A 16,760-nucleotide genomic window follows, 5' to 3' on the forward strand; every position below is an offset into this window, starting at 1 on the left:
GTGCGGAGGAGATGGGCGCTTGAGGCTGCAAGCTCAGTTGACTGAACAACCAGGAGGCTTCTTCCAAAGACTGCTGGTATAGCTCTGTGTCCCTGACTTGCAGCTCTATTTTCCAAGTTGAATATTACACATATGTGGAGAGGAATGCCTAGGAGCCCCAGCAAAAAGTGATGAATTATCCATAATCTGGCAGGAGAATTTGAAATCTGCTCCTCAATTCTCCACTCAGCCCATGTTTGTGAGCAGAAAAGAGTGGGGAAGCAACAGAATTGAATCCTCACATGTCACATGGTGCAGCGTGTCTCAAGTGCTATGAACTTGGTCCTGCTTCCTCTTTTTCTACCTCTCAAGGAGTCCCTGTTTCAACCATCAACTTAATGGCAGGGGGCCACTGCTGTGCTGAGGAACACAAATCAACAACAGAAGACAACATAGCATGCCTTTGAGATACTCCTTTTTCTGGTAGCCCCCAAAATAAATAAGCACCCCCCTCTTTTTCTTACATGAGATGGGGAGAAGGAGAGAAGGAATATCAGCAGAGACTGTGTTGTTACAGTCTCCACTTCCCCAAACAAGTGAGAAATTCCAAGAGCAATACAAAAGATTTTGATTGACATAACCTTGGAGACTTAATGGTGTCTTGGCAATATTTTCCCTGTTTGCAAGCAGAGCAAAAACAGGGAATAATATACGCCCCGCCCCCACTGGAGAGCTGGAGAACTCTTGGAGTCTAGAACACCCTGGGCAGGCTGCCGCCTCCCAGTTTAAGCTAATTAGAAATAAAAACCAGATCTCTCATTACACCCTCAATTCCAACTGTAAACAGTAGTTTTTACACATACACACCCTTTTCAATTCATTATATATCATTTCCCAGTAAGCTTTAACCCTATTACAAGACCACCACATATGATGAAAAGAACATTTCCAACACTTATTTGATTTAGATTTATACATTTTTGTCAATTTACTCAATGTTAGATACCAATATATCATTTTCATATAATTTTCTCTTAGACCATAACAGGCTGTAAATTTTATATCCATATTCCACAATTGTTCCCATCCTTTCATCTCTACATTATGCCCAATATCTATTGCCCAGTGTGTCATTGAGGATTTTACTTGCTCATCCTTTGTCTCCCATTCCAATAATATTTTAGACACTGAAAAGTGCTGAGTAAAAGTGCACACACACACACACACACACACACACACACACAGCCAAGTGCTTATACTAAACCCCACTCCTGCAAGTGAATTGCCAATTCAGTTGAATGTCGGCAGCTGTTAAAAGGAACATTAACATTCATTTATCAAATAGTGTATTATAAGAAGTCAATATTTTAAGGCAAAACCCATCATCATAGGCCAATTCAGAAAAAGCAGATAGCAAGCTCACAACAGGGCGAAGTACAAAAGAGACAAAGAGCAGTTTGCTGTGTGCAGGAGCAGAATTCACTCTCCCTCCCCCAACGCAGCGCAACCCCCCTGCAGTTTAGACCCGTCCCAAGAAGGGAGGCTTCCTGAGGTTCTCATACTCTCACCAGTGCTGTGGAGACATTGCCATGGCATTGCTGGCTTGTGCCTAGCATAGCTTTTCATTTCTATCGCAAAGAAAACAAGTTATGCCCAGAAGAGCCCTCAGTTTATACAAGTAGTCAGGGAGTAAGATTTTTCTTACATATCGCCCATATCCAGGCTTCAGAGTGACAGGAGTATGTTTGCAAGTTTCCCTGTTGTTGAGGTAGCTCTCCCTGCAAACAGAAATGTAGCATGTCAGGATGAAGGGGTCAGCCTCGCCTTCTTCTTGTATGCTGTTCATTTATGTGCAGGGAAAGTGTGTGCGTACGCAAGACAGCCCAACATGCATTCTCCTCCTTACAAGCTAAAGCTTAATGTGGTAAAGTTCTGGGGGAAAGCCTTGTTTCTGTTCTGAGTGTGTAAATGGGCCACAAGCCCACCCTAGAGCTGCAGCAAAACAAGCCTTGTAGGAGGGCAGTTTCTTACTTGCATGGCCGGGCAAGTTTCACCCACACCCATACACGGTGTGGCCAGGCCAGGAATCAGAGGGCAAGAGGAGATTTCTCCCAAAAGGTTTCTCCTCTGCCCTGGAAACTTCAGTACAAAAGAAGTCCATTTGGCTTGAACCTCTCCGACCGGAGAAAGTTGAGTAGCTGTCCTTCAACCCTGGGGACTCCAGCTCAGAAGTCCCAGTGCCATCATGCTAATGTTGTAGCCAATGACTGAGATAGCAGCTCAGGCCCTCCAAACAAAGAGGCTTGGCTTATGGAATGGCGGTGATGGATGGAGCCACCCAGATGGTGCTGCAACTATATTTAAGGCTCTGTCTGGTTTTGCTTGCTGTTGAAGCAACATTATTGGATGCTTCTGCCTGAGTGTGCCATATGGAGCTATCTAGGATGCTACTGCTTTGCCAGGGCCCCTCCAGACAGGGTTGTTGTTTTTTGGCGGTGGGGGGTATAATCTGCAGCCTGTTGGTTAATGCAATAAAAGTACATTATTGATGGGTTTATACTGAACTGTCCACGCATCATTGTATAATGCTAGTCGTTCTGCGATGCCTCCAAATGCCACCTGGAGGGGCACCCTTGTGCAATGGCACAACAAAAGCAGAACAACACACCTCCCGTGAAACATTTGTGGTATGGAAAGTTTGCAGGATTTTAGCAGGAAATGATAGGGCATGCACCTATTGCAAACCAAGCAGTGTCACCATCCTGAAACTTTTACAGATGGCAATGGTCTTGAAAGCAGAATTGCATGTAACCACCCCAATAAATGATGGTAAATGCTCAACTGAAAGGATGTCAGGAGATGCCCTTTTGCATGTAACCGCCCCAATAAATGCCCAATAAATGCCTCTGCTTTGCCAGACTTGCTTTGGGTAAACCCTGGACTATCACTATTTGTGGATGGGGATTAATCGCAAACCGCAAATTTAGGTTTGTGCAATTGAAGTGGATTAAAGTGTTCTGTCACCCTAGTGTAACAAAGACTTTTTGCAGTTAGGAAGTGATGGGAAATGCCCTGGAATCAGGGATGGAAGGGCAATTAATACGAAGACAGGTAAATACCCTGCAAACAAATCAGGACGAATGCTCCTTTTGTTTTATGGCAGCCCCATAAACAAATCAGAATTAAGGCTCAACTACTGTGGGTTAAAGCCTCAGCGCCTAGGACTTGCCGATCGAAAGGTCGGCGGTTCGAATCCCTGCGGCGGGGTGCGCTCCCGCTGCTAGGTCCCAGCGCCTGCCAACCTAGCAGTTCGAAAGCACCTCCGGGTGCAAGTAGATAAATAGGGACCGCTTACCAGCGGGAAGGTAAACGGCGTTTCCGTGTGCGGCTCTGGCTCGCCAGAGCAGCGATGTCACGCTGGCCACGTGACCCGGAAGTGTCTCCGGACAGCACTGGCCCCTGGCCTCTTAAGTGAGATGGGCGCACAACCCCAGAGTCTGTCAAGACTGGCCCGTATGGGCAGGGGTACCTTTACCTTTTAAAGACCAGAAATTATCTATCAACTACAAAAACTTGGGGTGAGGGAATCAGGATGAATACTGAATAAACAAATAATCTGAAGGGGCCCTTTATTGGAACGTGATTCTTGCTTTGCTTGCTTGTGTCTTGTTTGCTGTACCAGAACCACCTGTCTGGTTCATGGCTTATGGCAGAAATCATCTTTCCCTTGTAGGTGTCTCACATTACATTGTTTTTATTTTAATCTACCTTTTTTAAAAAACAAAATGCGTGAGTTATCTCTTTGCTCAAAGTCACCTTAGGCAACACGCAACAGTGAAACCCAGCGGTCCAATTTAAACAATACAATCATTAAATCTCGCTTGCTGTATTATTATAGAAGCACAGGACACAGCTGGAAGACTCAAGACTTTGTGAACTGCATCATTATTTCTAACCAGGAAGAGAAGACAATTTCCCCTAATTTAAATTTAACCTGCCCCTGCTCCCCTATACCTCACACCAGTTTATAGCTGAATATACTTAGGGGACAAATTCTGAAAGCTAAATTTAAAGCTAGCCCCATCCAAAATGTATTATCATTTCCTTTTTAATGATAATGGTGAGGTCCACTCTCTCCATCTACTGCAGAAGGACCTTTCTAACTGCTTGCATGTCATGCTAAGCTGAACCATGGCTTAGCAAGGATGTGCTGGCTCCCAAGAAGGAGATTACAGCTGCTGAGTTTTTCTGGCCAGTGAGGCACGGCAACTAAACCAAGGTTTGCCATATTCATGTCTTCTGAACCCAGCATCATAGTTAAGGTTTCTCCTCCTTAGCCACAATTTGTAGTCAATGTTTGTCCTATGGTTACAGGTTGTGATTAAGGAGAAGAGACCTTAAGCACCATCCTGGGTTTGGATGGATGATGTACTAAACCACGGGTGTCAAACACAAGGCCCGCGGGCCGAATCCAGCCCACCAGACCTCGTCATGTGGCCCGTGTAGCCGCCGGCGGCTGCCAGCCTTCACCTTTTATTCTCGCTTTTTTTTTTTGACACAAGAAAGCCGCCTCTTCAGCGCATGCGCGGCAGCCTACAAGCCAGAGAACGTCTGCCCTCTAGCGGCGTCGGCCGTTCTACACAGGAAACCTCCACTTTACATGCATTCAGGAAACCTCCACTTGTTTTTATATTGAGCGCATGCCATCCTGTGATGTGACAGATCCAACGGCTGCCTGAACCCTTCTCTCCTGTACTGTAAGTCCTACAGATACAACTGGCCCTTTGAGGGTGACCAAACTGCTGATGCGGCCCCCGATGAATTTGAGTTAGACACCCCTGTACTAAACCATCCTAAGCTACTACCCTACACTGCCCAAAAGAAACCTGGGGAGCAGCAAAGTTTGGGCAAGCTCCTTTCTAGGATCCAGAACAACTGCATGGTCATGATAAGCCATGTTGTGGCATATCCAGGTGTGTAAATCTGGCTAGTATCTCTCTTGAGTGATACATGTTTCCACTGATTGCTTAGCTCAGCCTTTCTCAACCTGTGGGCCCCCAGATGTTGTTGAACTACAACTCCCATCACCCCTAGCTAGGAAGGCCAGAGCTCAGGGATGATGGGAATTGTAGTCCAACATCTGGGGAACCACAGCTTGAGAACTACTGGCTTAGCTAAATAAATTATATATCTCAACATTTGATTTTACGCTCTGATCCTCTAAGACTAGCACATGGATAGATGCTCTTTTTGCCCTGTATAGGAAATGGATAGAATACTCAGCAGCAGAGTGACAGTCATTCAGGGCAAACAATTTGCAGGCTGTGTAGATTTTCAAGCAGCAGTCAGTACATCTGGCACAAATAGGGTGCCCTGTATTGAATCGATGATTCTATGTTTTACTACAAAGATTAAGATCTGAGAGACCTGAAATGCAAAATTAAGCACCTTTTCTGGGAGAACAGATTCAAGTCTGCAATACCTCCGTGCCACAAGAAAGCAACCCCAGTGGAATCATAAAAATTGCTCTGGATTTACATCGCTGTGTGTCAGATCAGAATTCTGCTTCAGTAGCCACCTCAACTAACACTGGAAATGTAGGACCACATCTTGCCTGCAGATACATCTCTCTGCAGCTCCACAGTTGGAATTTATTGTGCTGATTCCAGAAGGCAGAATGTGACTTGCTGCGCACTGACTTAATCTTTAATGGCACAATCAGAATCCTAAATATTTCAAAGGTGCCACATACACAAGGCAGGAGAGGACCAGGGACATTCTGGTGTTAAGCAGGACACCCTTTGCGGGGGAAGCAAACCCAGAGGGCTACCTTCTCATTCACTGATCACCAAACTGCCATGTGTGTGTATGTGACCCTTTTATAGTCACTGGAGAAGGATGGGCATTTGTGAGGTCTGAACACACAGGCAGATGAATGCAAATGGGTTCACAGTTTTGGGCAGTGACCTTTATGCTCATGCTGCAGTGGCACACCAGCACCTAAGGGTGAGTTGCAGAAGCACGGCTCTTCCTCACACCACACTCACTGGTTGGAACAGTATCCTGGTGTTCAAATGCCAGTAAACGGATTGTTGCAACCCAGCTTTTGCTTATGAATGCTAGTTAAGTCAGTATTCATTTTTTCTTCTCTCTCTCTCTCTCTCTCTCTCTTTCTTTCTTTCAAACTTTCTTTCTTTCTTTCTAGCTTTATTACAAAAGAATACTGTGGGCACAAATAGAAGACCACCCATCACAGAATACATTTCCTTAAAATGGCATAACAACAGAATAAAAACAAAATGCAACTATACTATAAATGAAATGCAGTATACATTATGTACCAAGAAAGAGGCATAAAACAGGTAAATAAAATGAACAATCCAGTTGAAGCTGGATAGCTCAGTTGGCAGAACATGAGATTCATAATCTCAGGGTCCTGGGTTCAAGCCCCATAGGGTGTGAAAGATTCCTGCTTTGCAAGGGGTTAGACTAGATGACCCTCATGCCCCCTTCCAATTCTACAATTCTAGGATTCTAAGTGTCACGTAAGACAGATATAGACAAGGCTCTAAGTTGCAGACTAATTAAAATATATCTATGTTAAGAATAACTAATAGGCTCTGGGTTTTGTTTTGTTTTTGCAGATGATTTGTATGGATAAAGAGGAGGGGGGGGAGTTACGTTACCCATATCATTTTATATGCTGGTGTCAGAGACTGTGCATGCTTGTCTTCTATTTGTTATCCACTCTTTTGCCAGAAGCGGCTTAGTCATGCTGGCCACATGACCCGGAAGCTATCTGCAGACAAACGCTAGTTCCCTCGGCCTATAGAGCAAGATGAGCACCACAACCCCAGAGTTGTCCATAACTGGACCTAACAGTCAGAAATATCTTTACCTTTACCTTCCTCCTGTCCCACTGCTTCCCCCCAGGGAAAAGCACTTTTTAGCACTCAATCAGAGCAAACAGCAACGAGGGTTTTCTCCGGATTGACGCTTGCTCTGATTTAGCATTAAAGAGTGGATTTTCCCTGAGAAAGGAGCGGGGCAAAGGAAAAATCTCCTGGACCCATGCCTAGAAAGCAGAAAAGATCTTGGACCTTTCTAGCCATGGGACATGGGAAGTGTAGATGGACCCTAAGCCTTGCATTTAGGGCGCTAGATAATTCCCTCCCCCAGAAAAGGCATCAAAAAGGAGTCAAATAAACTCTGGACATAATTTTATAGTATCAAAAGCATTCTAATGTCTGTCGAAAGCAGCACGACAGAGGCCAATGTTTTGCTCTATTGCCTCATATGAACTGGATGCTCATGTTTGCCATTCCATTCTGCTCTGAGTCCCTCCAGATCTGGTTGAACCTTGTACCTTTAGGGTTTGGTTAAAAACATTATCACTGGCTCAGGGTGCTGTTCAGAAGTCTTTAAAGTCCTTTGACAATGCAGGGTGTTCTGAGACACTTAGTGCTCCAGGGCAAAGTAGTTAACAGAGGTTTTAATTACAAATATTGCCAGCTTGCAACTGATGGGAGGGCGTGTACTTCCCACAGATCAGAAAAGGGGAGGAATTCATCACTTCCCCTGATCAGTTGATTTAAGGCACGGATTCATCAGCCCATTTTCCCCAAAGAGAAAATGTTTCCCACCTATTCTAAGCCTAGGGTTTTACCAGGCAGTCTATTTAACATATGCATAGGAATCAAACAAAAGGGACATGGGTGGCGCTGTGGGTTAAACCACAGAGCCTAGGGCTTGCCAGTCGGAAGGTCGGCGGTTCGAATCCCCACGACAGGGTGAGCTCCGTTGATCGGTCCCTGCTCCTGGCAACCTAGCAGCTTGAAAGCACGCAGTGCAAGTAGATAAATAGGTACCGCTCCGGCGGGAAGGTAAATGGCATTTCTGTGTGCTGCTCTGGTTCACCAGAAGCGGCTTAGTCATGCTGGCCACATGACCCAGAAGCTGTACGCCGGCTCCCTTGGCCAGTAAAGTGAGTTGAGCGCCACAACCCCAGTTATCCGCAACTGGACCTAACGGTCAGGGGTCCCTTTACCCTTTACGAATAAGCCCCTATTTTTGTGCCAACCACTTCCACATCGCACGAACTCTTGCCACAGTTAGCAAATTTATAGCACATTTAACGCTGACCATCCACTTGACAGAGCAAGAGAATAGGATCCAAAGGCAGCTCACAGGGGAGCGGCTGGAGCCAATGGTGACTGGCTGCCAGCACTTAACCTTTATGAAACATTTCCACATCAGGAAAAGTGAAGCCACCTTCTGTAGTTGGCAGAAGCGAAAATCTTGGGAAAGTTTTTTGTGTGTATATGTGTGTATACATATATATTTTGTGCCTTGTATGGAGAACCTGGCTGCACCATACTTTTAGAGCAGGCATAGGCAAACTCGGCCCTCCAGATGTTTTGGGACTACAACTCCCATAATCCCTAGCTAACAGGACCAGTGATCAGGGATGATGGGAACTGTGGTCTCAAAACATCTGGAGGGCCGAGTTTGCCTAAGCCTGTTTTAGAGCATGTTTAAAGCACTTCCCCCACCCTCAATCCTGGGAACTGTAGTTTGTTAAGGGTGCTGGTAAATGTAACTCCATGAGGAGTAAACTACAGCTCCCAGGATTCCTTGCAGAGTGCATATGTGCTTTCAATGTATGGTGTATACACAGCCCCGGTATTCTCATATGTGTACAAGAATTCTCACACAGTTGGCAACCCTAATCTCTGTGGGACTGCCACGGCTCTGCAGAAAACGTGGTATGTTTCTGGAGGGTTGCTCCATGTGAAGTAATACACCCACTGGGACCTCCTGCCATTTGGGAGCTTCTGGCCTGGGGTCCCTGTTACTCCGCTCTTGCCTTCTCTGCTTGCATCTTTTTTTTAAAAAAAGCTGAGCAAACCAGTACTTTCAATTAAGCAATAAGGAGAAATGCCACTCACCGTCTCTTTAAATTCTACTTATCTGCATAGCAAGGCAAGGCAGAAGAAAACTCTGCTTGTCGTTACCAAGCTCTTGCTACTCTCCACAATAAATCAAATGGAATGGAAATTGTAAGGCACTGTACCAGAAGCATTGCTGTGCAATTCCATGTTTGCCCAGTTTCACAAAGGCTTTCCCTGTCTGGCTAGCAAGGAAATGGAAATGGACTCTGCTCTCCATTAAGCAAAAAAAAATTCCTTCCAGTAGCACCTTAAAGACCAACTAAGTTAGTTCTTGGTATGAGCTTTCGTGTGCATGCACACTTCTTCAGATGTGCATTCTTCAGATGCACACGAAAGCTCATACCAAGAACTAACTTAGTTGGTCTTTAAGGTGCTACTGGAAGGAATTTTTTTTTGTTTTGACTATGGCAGACCAACACGGCTACCTATCTGTAACTAACTCCATTAAGCAGTGGAAATCAAGGTTTAAAAATATTTTTCAGACTGGTAGAGTCATTTCACATTGGAACTGGTGGAGAATAAGTTCCATCTCTGAGCCTGTGTATTTATGTTACTCTTCTTGGATCAAAAAGATATCTGAAACCCCAGTTAGGGGTGAATGGATTTTGTTTGTCCTGTGAAAGTTTGCAGAAGGCAGCTCCTGTCATCTACCTAAATGGGTGAATGGTATTTGCTCAAATTTCTGGGAAATAAATCACTTTTGGAAAATAAAAGTAAAAATATATTGGGGGTGGGGGTGGGGAAGAGACGCCTGCAGAGGATTGGACAACTGCATGCAAGTCTGTGAATGAGGGAGGTTTATAAAGATGGGAAATGGTGAACTAAAAATGCACCTTTAAAGTTTTAAGATATCTATTCATAGGAGCAGAATAGAATAGCAGAAGAACATTAGGCCTAGGACCCACGTACCTATGGGACCGCCTCTCCCGGTATGCCCCGCGGAAGACCTTAAGGTCCACAAATAACAACACTTTGGAGGTCTTGAGCCTCAAGGAGGTTAGATTGATTTCAACTGGGGCCAGGGCCTTTTCAGCCCTGGCCCCAACCTGGTGGAACGCTCTGTCACAAGAGACTAGGGCCCTGCGGGACTTGACATCTTTCCGCAGGGCCTGCAAGACAGAGCTGTTCTGCCTGGCCTTTGGTTTGGACTCAGTCTGATCTTTATGTTTCCCTTCCCTTATGGTTTTGATCTACGGGCTACTTTTAAAATGAGGCTGCATTTTAAATTGCATTTTAACCTGTATTTTAAATTGCTCCCCCCCCCCCCCCCCCCGTTTTCCTATTATGTTTTTACTGTAATTTTACTGGTGTTAGCCACCCTGAGCCCGGCTCTGGCCGGGGAGGGTGGGGTATAAATAAAAGTTATTATTATTATTAGAATGCCTCATTGCATCCACTCCTTGGTGTCTGTGGAGGTATTCTGAGTGCAGTGGCGTAGCGTGGGGGGTGCAGGGGGGGCCGGCCATACCGGGCGCAACATCTGGGGGCGCGCGCTCGCTGCCTCCGGAGTCGCTGAAGAGCCTCGGGCGCAGGCTGTAGCAGAGCCCCATGTCTCGCGGAACCGACGAGCTGTGCGCGCGTCTGAGCTGAAGGCGTCTGGCAGGCAGCGGCTCTCAGCGCTCGCCGCGGTCCCCGCGTGTCAGGGCCGCGGAGGGCGCGCCAGGCAGCCCCTCCTCACAGCCCTGCCGCCGCTGCTGCTGCTGCAGCTGCTGGGCCATGTTGCATTTTCCTCGCCTCTCTGCCCTCCTCCTCCGGGCAAGCGGCGTCGTTTGGGCGGCAGCGCCAGCGGCAATTCACCTCAGATCACCTGACATGGACCCGCCGCCACCGCCGTGGCTACCTTACCATAAATACCCCAGCCCATGCAGCAGCAAGAAGAAGCTGGCAGTGGTGGCAGGTTAGGGGTTAGGGGCGCAAATTGCTTGCCTTGCCCCGGGTTAGGGGGCGCAAATTACTTGCCTTGCCCCGGGTTAGGGGGCGCAAATTACTTGCCTTGCCCCGGGTGCTGACAACCCACGCTACGCCGCTGTCTGAGTGTACATTGTGATTCTCCCTGAGTGGTGGTGTATCCCCCCCAACAGACCACTGACTTTGCAGGGCTGTTGTTAGGATTAAAGCTAGATAACAGATGGGATGTACTTTTGACTAACTGACAACAGCATACAAATGTGACAATGGGAAGTGATATTATTGCTGCATAAGTGCAACCACTTACATGAGAACCAACAGGAACATCTCGATATAATCTGGTGTCTTTCTAGATTCTCTCCCCCCTTCCTTTCGGCACCATGTTATCCCTGTTGCCCCTAGCAGCTTCAGTAGGTCTTGGCATTTCGACATATGCTCCCCTTGCTCATGATCTGGAAACTCTTCACTTTAGGATCACAGTTCTTTTAGGCTGAAGAACCCAAATGCCTAGGCGCATGCTGTGGAGCCACAATTTACAGGATTAACATGTTCCTGAAAGGAAGAAAAAGTTTTGAAAGACATTTGAGGGGAAAGACAATAAGGGGATTAATGCCTGCTATCCATGAATAATGACCCAATTTGTTTCTGAAGAAGTATGAAACAAGATACAATCATGGTGATCTCGTCAATTGTTATCTACATTATTTGGAGAACTTACTGTTTTATATACAATGGTCATAGCCTGGATATTTTGTGATTCTGTATTCTGTACACGTATACTTGCATGTGTTTATATTCATGTTAGACACAGGATGGTTATAGTATAACTGGGTTTATTTTGTGGAGTACAGCAGATTAATTTAACAGACTTCAGCCAGGCAAAGATTGCACCAAGCTCCCTCATCTAGCTATATGATGAGTCTATGTCGCTAAAGGCTCTCTGCCTGGGAGTTGGCCTTAAAGCAAAAATACCAATATGCTTTGGCTTTAATTCTTAATTTTCGTCTGACTTTAGGCATAATACACATGATCTTACTATCATGTGGTGGCTGCTAATAAACTTACCATGGGGCACATGGAACCCCGTGAGGAGCCATCTGGTCATCTGATGGCCGTGTTTTAAGGCAGCATTTACTTACCTGAACACACTTCCTACCTGCGAGAGTAGAGAGGAAGTGCTTCCCTCCCCCCAGAAGCACCTATTTCTGCAGAAAGTGCTAAAATGCTTCTGTGAATCTCAGCAGTTACTGCAGCTGAGAAACACTGAATAATGTAGAGCAAGAGGATTCAGCACGAGAGTTTAGAGGAGAAATGCATTGCTTCACCTCAAGTCTCAGGAGAGCGGAAGAAGTAGGGGAGGAAGAGGAAGAGGAATGATATTCACTGCAGCATTCTGTTGATGCTGGACACTGGCTGGGCCTCCCCAAGATGCCTTCTCTTCTGTGAGCCTGTATGATGGCCCTATTCAGAGTTTGAGGAATTCTGCATTTGGCTCAGTAAAAGGTAAAGGTAAAGGTACCCCTGACTGTTAGGTCCAGTCGCGGACGACTCTGGGGTTGCGCGCTCATCTCACTCTATAGGCCGAGGGAGTCGGCGTTTGTCCGCAGACAGCTTCTGAGTCATGTGGCCAGCATGACTAAGCCACTTCTGGCAAACCAGAGCAGCGCAGGGAAACGCTTTGACGTGCTTTTGAACTGCTAGGTGGGCAGGAGCTGGGACTAGACAACAGGAGCTCACCCCGTCACGGGGATTCAAACCGCCAACCTTCTGATTGGCAAGCCCTAGGCTCTGTGGTTTAGACCATGGCGCCACCTGTTTGGCTCAGTAGAGAGGTGCAAACCAGAGGCTAGTAAACCCACCCCAAGGCTAGAAGAACATATGGCTTTTAACTTCCAGTAGGAAATCTTCCCTTGCTACAGATAATGTGCAGTACTACTGTTCACAAGCTAAGTATGCTTTTTCCATTTTCAGATGTCACTACACTACCTGCAAGAGGTGGTGTAGAAGACATCACTCACCCCCATGTACATATTTCAGATGATACTGCCCTGCAACTCAGTTTGGATGTACTGTATCTCACAGGCATATGTCTTACCTGCCTTCACTCCCTCACCTTGCTCTCTGGTGGGAAGGATAAAATCAGGGAAGGAACAAATGTCAGTTTCACTGGTGTTGCCAGTGACAATGCACACCATACATCCTTTTGAAGGGAAGCAAAAGTAAAAATTCCTCCTCCCCTCTTTGGATCAGAATCAGCAGCTGAGGCAGAGAACAGTGGGTGCTTCCAAACGAGTGTTGTGCTCTTCATGTAGGATTTTTTTGTGTGTGTGCCATCCACACAATGTTCATCAAAATGTCTCTCTGTGCCCCTCCCAAATTAATCCAGATTTACCTGGGGGGGGGGGCTGGGGTAGAGGAATCCAATAATATATATAAAAAACCATACAAACTCACAACCACCCCTGGCCAATTCACAATATATCAATTTGTTTATGATATTAAGCTCCTCCTGGAAGCCCCTCAAAGTGAAGGAATGTCATTTTCTCCACACCGACAGGAATTTCCTTCAACCATTAGCTTCAACAAAACAAGGTTTCACCGCCATTTCTGTAAGGGGCACTCTGGAGGCTAAATTGTTAAAAAAGGCCTGTACACATGCCTATGATGACCCCAGAAAATGGAATCCCAGAAAATGGGATTCAAGTAGAATATATATGTTCACAGGTGATACCAAACGTGCATAAAGTTGAAATGAGATTGTAAATCCATCTTCCTGCATGACCAAAAGAGGAGTTTCAGTCCTCTAACCCAGAGGTTTTCAACCTTTTTGAGCCCACAGTTCCCTTGACCAACTAACATTCTTTCTGTGCCACCCCTGTGGGGCTCAGGAGCCCAGTTATGGCACCCCTTGCCTGCAGGGCTGACAGCTTCTCATGCTTTGTGGAGTGTTCCCTCAGCCTCCTCTCCTCTCCCCTCTCCTTGGGAGTCCTCTGGGCAGCTGCTGCTGCTCCCCCTTGCTCCAAAGAGAGGTGCCTCCTCACACTGCCCCACAGGGGCCTTGGAAGCACCCCCTGGCCAGCCTCAAAGGCACCATTCACATGGAGAGCTTGTAGCCAGAGCTGCTGTAACAAACAGCTGTGCAAGCCTTTGAGAGGCAGAGCTGCAAGAGGGCATCAGAAGAGGGAGGGAAGGAAAGAGGGATGGAGACCAGGGTTGCCTGCAGCACCCCTGACCATCATTCAAGGCACCCCAGGGTGCCACAGCACACTGGTTGAAAACCACTGCTCTAACAAACATTTTAAGACCTGATACTAGCACATTTAAAATTGCATTTCTGTTTTTCTCATGTGTACACCAAAAGCAGAAGAAATACTCAAGGGAGCTGTAAGTGGCAGGCATGAAATCAGTCTTACTCAGCTGTTTTCTACAATTCTGCTTGCTTTCAGTTAAAACATTTATTGCATTTATTTTCCCTTCCAGAGGCAACCAATATATTTGCACCATTATTTTGACTTCTCAGTGAAGTCATGTAGAGCTTTCTTGCTGCCTGTCGCTTTTTCTGGGCAAACCAATAAAACAATTTCTTCCTTGTTCTTCTTCATACCATCATCATCACTATCACCGTCATGCATGTGTGTGTGTGTGTGTGTGTGTGTGTGTGTGTGGCTTTCCCACACAAATGTATCTAAAGCTCCTCACAGCTGAAGAAATAAGGATACAACTACACTATTACAATAACCAACCCAAGGATGATGAAGAGGTAGCAGGAAGAACTGATACGCAGTTAAACGGTCACCTGCACATGTGCAAAAACTGCCTCGGATGTACACCCCATCAGCTTAACCACGGCTTACATTTTCAAATCAGGTGGAAACTGTTTTGAGGGAAAACAAATCAATCAGCAGCATTTCTCAAGAAACTACAGGATACAGATAGATTGCAGGTAACGTCATGTGTCTTCAGCTTCAAGTGCCAGCGGTGAGACTGCGTTGGAGTAAACAGTGTTGCTTACGCAGGCTAAGAATCACCCACTGCAATTCATTTCATAACAATGCCATAGGAACAGAAATTGATTGAAAGATTGGCAGTCTCAAATCAACCTAGTGTGAAAGCAGTTCTTGTACCCTTCCCCACAAACAAAGCATGCAGATCATTCACTTCCAAAGCCCACTTTTAAAAATATGCTCTTAATAGCCCATGAACATGCTGGGCAAACATCTTTCAAATGTGATTGGTAGCTCATTAATGGTAGCTCAATTGTGATTGGTAGCTCATTACGTGTTCTCCCACCTCACAAGGATATACATGCCCTTCCCCATGCCCTTGCCAGATTCCAGTGGGACCATTAAAATATAAGGCCGCCAGTGGTTCTGTGGATCAATGGCCCATTGGTTTTGTTATCCTGCCTCTATCCATAGCTTGTTCCTGAAGGCTCAATGGAAGGCTTCTCATCCTACATTTCACTGTACAATACTACACTACAGGGGCACATTTCTCTCTGATTCCAGCTGGTAATCAGTCTATATACCCTGAAGCATGGGGATTAATAGCTCTTGTTTCATTACATTCTGCTGACCTAACATTCCCCAGCCAGTTTCAAGATGTCATTCTTCACTTCCACTTCTTAGGAAAGCTGCAGTGTAGCACTGATGGTGCAATGCAGAATACTGGTTGATGAATATTCCTACTAATCTATATGTTATGCCAAGATCAGCTCAGATTTCTCAGTTTAGTGATATTGTCTTCATTTTTCAAATCTTGTTCTCAAAAACTTGGGAGTTAGCTAGATAAATTTGGCAGACTGAAGTTTCCTCTGCATGAGCCTCTTCTTCGCTCCGCAGGCCCCAGAGTTACTTACATAGCATATCGGCAAAGGGAATCTGTGCATTTTCCTCTTCTAGTTCCCTTAAGGCTGACTTGTCAAGCTTCAATTTATTTGGGTAAAAACACTGTATGACTATGTGAACCTGTTATCTTCTTCATCAGTTATTTAGCCCAACAATAGGATTTTGGTAGGATCACACGACTGCTAATGCTAACATTAGTTGTTTTTTAAAAAATGTTTTCCTTCTAGAGACATTTTAACATTCACATTTTTGCTTTTTTGCAGAGTGTTGTTTGTTAAATCTTTCTATTAAACAAGTGAAAATAGCATGCTTCCTCACGCCCACACCTCAAAACTCTTAGCAGTTAAGTCAGAATATTTTGCCATTCCCAAATAAGGAACATTTGGGCATCATTTACCCAGACATTTGAGTGTCTGACATTTTAATATTTTGCTCCATTTTGGAACAGAAATTAAAGGCAAAATATTGGCAGCTCCTATGAAATGAACATCCAGTTGTCCAAACAATAATTAAGAGGGCTGTCAGCTTTAATTGGCTTAACTGGGTTGCTTAATCAGCTCGGAGGAATAATTGGTGAAGGACTATTTTAATCACTCAGGGCAAATTTAAAAAACAGGGGCTGGAAGTTAAAGGCACACTTTATTATTATTGTGCTCAGTTCTGGTTCTGGTGTGCTACCATAAAATGGAACGAAAGCCAAACACTAGAACTGAGTTTTCCTTCTAACAATGAGTAACAGATTTTGTTTACTTTGCATTAAGTTATCTCATGCCTACTTTCTTATCAGTAAAATGTGTGTATATTGAGGTTTTTGGTATTATGAAAATATGATTAAACCAATCAACTTCTTAATTAGTTAAAAAGCAGCTAGTTAATCAATCTTTAATCAGTGGGTAGTATTAGTAATTAAAAATAATAAGGTTATCTCCTGCCCTGGGGTAGTAAGAGAAAGCTAGAGAGCCCTTATACTTCAAATGAAAAAAATTTACTCTGAGAGCATCTCACTCTGCTTTTATCCCAAATCTGTGGATGATTCTCTGTTCTTGTGAATAAGGATCACTTGTTAACAATAGGG

The 16,760-nt window shown here is 45.2% G+C and overlaps 1 long non-coding RNA gene across 1 annotated transcript in view; it reads left to right on the top strand.

Annotated features, from left to right (window-relative positions):
* Positions 1-10,900: 10,900 nt before the first annotated feature.
* The window catches only part of LOC307225803, a 146,365-nt gene continuing 140,505 nt past the window's right edge, over positions 10,901-16,760 (top strand). The window contains exon 1 of the long non-coding RNA XR_013843165.1: positions 10,901-10,964. This is a non-coding gene — a long non-coding RNA (uncharacterized lncRNA). The remainder of the gene's footprint in view (positions 10,965-16,760) is intronic.

The sequence above is a fragment of the Podarcis cretensis genome (genome assembly GCF_951804945.1).
Source record: "Podarcis cretensis genome assembly, chromosome: 10".
NCBI classification, from domain to species: Eukaryota; Metazoa; Chordata; class Lepidosauria; order Squamata; family Lacertidae; genus Podarcis; species Podarcis cretensis.